We start from the raw sequence: 6,977 nt of genomic DNA on the forward strand, positions 1-6,977 counted from the left end.
GGATGATGTAATGTTATTTATGTACCTTGATTAACGTGGCGAGTGTAAGCCAACTATGTTATCTCCCCTTTATTATTTATATTACATGGGATGTTGTGAAGATTGCCCAACTTGCGACATTGCTTTCAATGCGGTTATGTCTCTAAGTCGTGCCTCGACACGTGGGAGCTATAGCCGCATCGAGGGCGTTACAAACCATCTCCTCTCCCTCGATTCACCCATTCCCGCAGCTCCTCCCTGCCTCGGTCCTCGATCTAGATCAAGAGGAGCGCTGAGCCGCAAGCTCCAGCGTCGATCCATCCCAGGCTCTTCCCACCACCGCGCCGTTCCTCTGCTTCGTCGCCGCCACGGAACACCGGTGCCCCAGTCTATTCCGCCGCTGCGCCATGGATGGCCATGGTGCTCCACACCGACACCACCAGACCACCCTCTCCTTCAGCGTCAAGCCCTGCTCGTCATCGCCCGCTCACGCCAGCACCAAGGACCCCGTCGTCCTCCAGCATCCTCGCCACCAGAGCCCCGAGCTGCCCCGTTGTCCTTTGGCCATGCAGACGCCTTCGTCGATGACCACAGGAGTAGGAGATTCTCCAGCCGCGAGCTCCCGAGGCCTCCTCCTCGACCCTCCCCGCGTGAACCCCATTGCTGCTCATCACCATGGCTGACCCTGCAGCAAGCTCCGCCGTCGCACCATCTTCAGGCACTCGAGCATGAGCTCGCCTGCGCCCCGTCTTCCTCCTCATCACACGGATCCAGGAGGCTCGACACCTAGCCGCTCGCCTCCTGCTCGCGTTGACCCTGCCGCTTCCCTGCATCGCCCTATTGCTGCGCCTGCACCGCCTGAAGCCGTCGCACCCCTGCTTCCTCTGCTTCCTGAACGAGCCACGCGCTCGCGTTGACCGACTCCAGCCAGATCGACCGCGCCCTCCCCATCGACCTCCATGGGCCGCGACCCCACAAGGCCCGGCCGCTCCTGCGTCCAACGCGCAAGGAAGGCTGAGCCACTGTTTTGGCCCAGCCAAATCTGGCCCAACGTGAGCATCTGCCACCTGTCCCTCGCCCAATGCGATTCCTGCTATGTTGAGCACTACTCCTATTCCAGTTTCGGCCCATAGTATTTTTTTTCTGCGCTACAATTTTAGCATTTATTCCAGAGTTTGCAGTTTTACAGAAAACCCCTTCATGATCATGCATTTAATAACTCCACAACCGTGCATCGGTTTAAAATGTTTTATATATGTAACTTGCTTAGAATTTTGTCTAGTTTCATAGTTTCCAACTTTCATCCATCTTAAAAATGTTTAAACTTGTTGTTTGTTTAATTTTGCATATATGCCATGCTAAAATACTTTAATTCATAACTAAATAACCGTAGCTCGGTTTTAAATAATCTTTATATCTAAATGGGGTATAAAAATGCATAGGTTAACATGGTAGCACTACTTTGCATGTTAAACAACTATAAAATATGCTTTAGGATAGAACAGTACCAAATCCATAAATTGCATATGAGGATTTTTCCAAACTTGTTGCTTGTTGTTCCGGCTTCATTTAAACTTGCCTAGATAGGTAGTTTTATTATGCTTCACCTCTTGCCATGTTTAACAACATCTAATATTGTTGGGTATATAAACGAGAGAGAACTAAATAATTGATGTGGTGTTTCGTCAATACGCAACTCGTTGCATATTGAGCTCCACTTAATTTGTAGTATTGTTTGTGCACTTTGCCATGCCATGCCTCATTAAACCGGACATGCATCATACTTGGTTGCGCATCATGCCATGTTTATGTGATGGTTGTTTACTATATTGTTGGCTTCTTTCCGGGTTGCCTCTCTCGTTAGCTTCGGTTTCGTTCCGGAGTTATGAGGATTCGTTCGACTACGTCCGCTTGTCTTCTTCATGGACTCATTCTTCTTCCTTGTGGGATCTCAGGCAAGATGACCATACACTCAAAATCACTTCTATCTTTGCTTGCTAGTTGTTAGTTCTATCGTTATGTCGTTCTACCTACCACTTGTTATATCATGCCTCCCATATTGCCATGTCAAGCCTCTAACTCACCTTTCCTAGCAAACCATTGTTTGGCTAAGTTACCGCTTTGCTCAGCCCCTCTTATAGCGTTGTTAGTTGCAGGTGAAGCTGAAGGTTGTTCCATGTTGGAACATGGATATGTTGGGATATCACAATATCTCTTATTTAATTAATGCATCTATATACTTGGTAAAGGGTGGAAGGCTTGGCCTTATGCCTGGTGTTTTGTTCCACTCTTGCCGCCTTAGTTTCCCTCATACCGGTGTTATGTTCCTTGATTTTGCGCTCCTAACACGGTTGGTGTTATGGGAACCCCTTGATAGTTCGCTTTGAATAAAACTCCTCCGGCAAGGCCCAACCTTGGTTTTACATTTTCCTAACAACCTATACCTTTCCCTTGCGAGTAATTAACCTGAGGGTCATCTTTATTTTAACCCCCCCCCCCTCGGGTCACTGCTTCTCTAAGTGTTGGTCCGAACTGAGTAGACTGCGGGGCCACCTCGGGGAAACTTGAGGGCTGGTTTTACTCGTAGGATGTCTCATCCGATGTTTCCCTGAGAGCGAGATATGTGCAGCTCCTATTAGGACTGTTAGCACATCGGGCGGCTTTGCTGGTCTTGTTTTACCATTGTCTAAATGTCTTGTAACCGGGATTCCGAGACTGATTGGGTCTTCCCGGGAGAAGGAATATCCTTCGTTGACCGTGAGAGCTTGTGCTGGGCTAAGTTGGGACACCCCTGCAGGGTATAAACTTTCGAGAGCCGTGCCTGCGGTTATGTGGCAGATTGGAATTTGTTAATGTTCGGTTGTAGAGAACTTGACACTTGACTTAATTAAAATACATCAACGCGTGGATAGTCGTGATGGTCTCTTTTCGGTGGAGTCCGGGAAGTGAACATGGTCTTGTGTTATTGAGGGAGTCCTGGATTAGGGGGTGTGCGGGTAGCCGAACTATACCTTCAGCCGGACTCCAGGACTATGAAGATACAAGATTGAAGACTTCGTCCCGTGTCCGGATGGGACTTTCCTTGGCGTGGAAGGCAAGCTTGGCGATGCGGATATTCAAGATATCCTACCATTGTAACCGACTCTATGTAACCCTAACCCTATCCGGTGTCTATATAAACCGGAGGGTTGTAGTCCGTAGGCAATCAAATCCATATACAACAATCATACCATAGGCTAGCTTCTATGGTTTAGCCTCCTTGATCTCGTGGTGGATCTACTCTTGTACTACCCATATCATCAATATTAATCAAGCAGGAGTAGGGTTTTACCTCCATCGAGAGGGCCCGAACCTGGGTAAAAAACATCGTGTCCCTTGTCTCCTATTACCATCCGGCCTAGACGCATAGTTCGGGACCCCCTACCCGAGATCCGCCGGTTTTGACACCGACATTGGTGCTTTCATTGAGAGTTCCTCTGTGCCGTCACAATCAGGAAGGATGCCTCCTCCTGTCTTTAAAGACGGTGCCGTTTCTAAGGGAGCCTTGGCTGTCGGCCAAACCCTCCAGCTAGGTGGTTTCCTCATGACCGCCTGTCCGGCTGTTGCGCCGACGGTGACCTCTCCGGTCATCAAAAGCAACCTACACGTCAGCTCGGAGCTCGTCGAGCAGCTAGATCCAATGGAGCTCTCTTCCGTAAATGAGCTCTTGGATCGCATCGCCGCCCTTGGGGTCACTAGGATTACGACCAGGTTGGGCTTAAACCTGATCCAAGAGAAATTAACTCTCCCCAAGTCACCCACCACGTTGCCGTGGTAGAAATGTTGTGCGGCGACCCTTCATCTATTTTAAGGACTAACTACGACCGAATTCCTGACCCCTCCAAGCCGGATACCCACGGAGGGGGAGATATAACTCAAGACCTGAGCTTAGGATCAGGCAACGGGCCAGATTCACTGAACAACATCCAAGAATCTGAACTTCAGAGTTCGGAAACTCTTCGGCCTCCGAATCTTGGATTGAGTGAGGTTTCAGATTTAACGACACCCGCCCACCCAATCATAAGCAATCTCTCCCAAATCAGGCAGAGGCCCGAGGAAACAGTACATCATTACTGGGCCAGATTCCTCCTGGTTATGAACAGGATAAAGGATTGCCGCGAGGAAGACGCAATCTCAATTTTTTGCGATAATTGCATGGACAAGGGAATCCTTAACGCCGTATGTCGTCGTGATATCACACGCTTCGCTGACTTGGCGTCCATGGTACAAAAATACTGTGCAATGGAAAGCGCCTGGAAAACCAAAATAAATTTTTGGGATAATCCGGCCTTGAATAGTAATCCCGTCCGAACTAAGAGGGTGCATCATCACAGGACACCCGGGATAGACACCAAAAAGCCAAAACCCTCTATAGGGCATGGAACCGTACTGGAAAGATGGCTTGATGGACCCTGTAGAATTCACAGTACAGAGGACGCCACACCAACTCACAGCCTTAGAGCATGTTGGATACTCCGGCAAGTGGCCAAAATCAGCGAGGACCTCTTAATTCCGGAGGCTGCAGAAAGCCAGCCCAAGGACACCAGTACCGTTCTCACAGTCTTCGATACTTTTGTATCAAACAATGTGCGAAAAAGAACACTCCGCAACCTCGCCGAAGTCTATCAAGTTGCAACAATAAATCCATGGAGCGACACTACCATTACCTTCAACGCAAGTGATGAACCTAGATTCCTAACAGCCCGAGCACCAGCCGCATTGGTCCTCAGTCCCATAGTGGACGGCTTTCGCCTCACCAAGGTGCTCATGGATGGAGGCAGCGGACTGAACCTCATTTATGAGGAAACCCTTCAAAAAATGGAAATAGACTGGAACCGCGTCGAGCGAAGCAGCACAACCTTTAGAGGAATAATCCCCAGTCGGGAAGCGCGCTGCACTGGAAAAATCACACTAGATGTGGTGTTCGGCACGCCGGATAATTACAGGTCCGAAGAAGTCACGTTTCAGGTGGCCCCGTTTAAGAGCGGATATCACGCTTTACTAGGGCGGGAACCATTCACAATCTTCCAAGCAATACCCCATTACAGGTACATGAAGCTTAAGATGCTCGGGCCGAATGGAATTATCACTCTAGCTAGTGATCCGGACATAGCACTCCGCACCGAAAACAAGACGGCCGCATTAGCCCTTGAGGCGCTATCTGAAGCCTTAGCGGCCGAGGAACTGACTGCGCTGCGCTCCATGGTTAACAGGGATGATGTGATACTCGATAAGAGATCCAAATCCACATCCTTCAAGCCAGCCGATGAAATAGTCAAATTCCAGGTCCATCCAATGGACCCCAATAAAACAGCTTCAATCGGGGCACGACTGAACCCTGATGCAGACGCCGCACTGCGAGAGTTCCTACGAGAGAACTGGGACATCTTCGCCTAGCACCCTTCAGACATGCCAGGGATCCCACGCAGGCTGGCCGAACACAGCTTAAATATCCTAAAAGGATTTAAACCTATAAAACAAGCCCTTCAGCATTTTTCCGAACCCAAGAGATAGGCTATGGGAGAGGAGCTAGCCAAGCTATTGGAGGCCGGATTCATCAGAGACATAAAACATCCGGACTGGCTAGCAAACCTGGTGATGGTACCAAAGAAAGACAAATCCTGGCGCCTGTGTGTCGATTCTAAAGACCTTAACAAGGCTTGCCCAAATGATCCATTCCCCCTCCCCCGCATCGATCAAATTATCGATGCCACCGCAGGACACAATTTGTTGTGTTTCCTCGACGCATACTCCGGTTACCATCAAATCAAGATGGCAGAATCAGACCAAGCTGCAACAGCATTCATCACACCATACGGCCCATTCTGCTTCAACACAATGCCCTTCGGGCTGAAAAACGCCGGCACAACATATCAGCGCATGATCCAGACATGTCTGGCAAACCAGATCGGAAAAACAGTGGAGGCGTATGTGGATGATGTGGTCGTCAAATCAAGACATGTCGAATCCCTAGTAAACGACTTGAGGCTTACATTCGATAACCTCCGACAATATGACATCAAGCTCAACCCAGAAAAATGCGTCTTCGGCGTTCCAGCCGGAAATCTCTTGGACTTCATTGTATCCGGTAGAGGAATTGAAGCAAACCCAGCCAAGATCCGAGCTTTGTCACAATTGGATGTCCCAAAGGACCTTAAACAAATACAAAAATTAAACGGGTGCGTGGCGGCTTTAAGCCGCTTCATCTCCCGCTTGGGAGAAAAGGCATTACCCCTTTATCGCCTCCTTCGGCGCACCAAACACTTCGAGTGGACGGATGCCGCCACGGCCGGACTTGATGAAATAAAAGCCATATTGGCAACAAACCCAGTCCTGGCCGCGCCGAACACCGGCGAACCAATGTTATTGTACATTGCAGCAACACATCAAGTTGTCAGCGCAGTGCTCGTTGTCGAGCGGGAAATGGATGGACACAAATTCCCCCTTCAAAGGCCGGTCTACTACGTATCCACTGTCCTCACTCCATGCAAATCACGGTACCCGCATTATCAAAAGATTGCATACGCGGTATTCATGGCATCCCGGAAGCTACGACACTACTTTCAAGAGTGTTCCATAACAGTAGCCTCGGAAGTACCACTCAACGATATTATCAACAACCGCGATGCAATGGGCCGGATTGCAAAATGGGCCATCGAGATTCTCCCGTTCGATATAACCTATAAGCCACGGCGAGCTATTAAATCGCAAGTTTTGGCCGACTTCATCGCAGAATGGACGGAGGCCGAGCTCCCTAAAGAGTACGGCACATATTCAAACTGGATTATGCATTTCGACGGCTCCAAAATGTTGGCCGGACTGGGGGCTGGCGTCGTCCTGACGTCCCCCATAGGAGACATAGTCCAATATGTGCTCCAGATCATGTACACGGATTCAGACAATGCAGCCGAATATGAGGCCCTCCTACATGGTCTCCGGATAGCAGTATCCATGGGTAT

This window comes from Triticum dicoccoides, chromosome 5A, assembly GCF_002162155.2.
Source record: "Triticum dicoccoides isolate Atlit2015 ecotype Zavitan chromosome 5A, WEW_v2.0, whole genome shotgun sequence".
Taxonomy (NCBI): Eukaryota; Viridiplantae; Streptophyta; class Magnoliopsida; order Poales; family Poaceae; genus Triticum; species Triticum dicoccoides.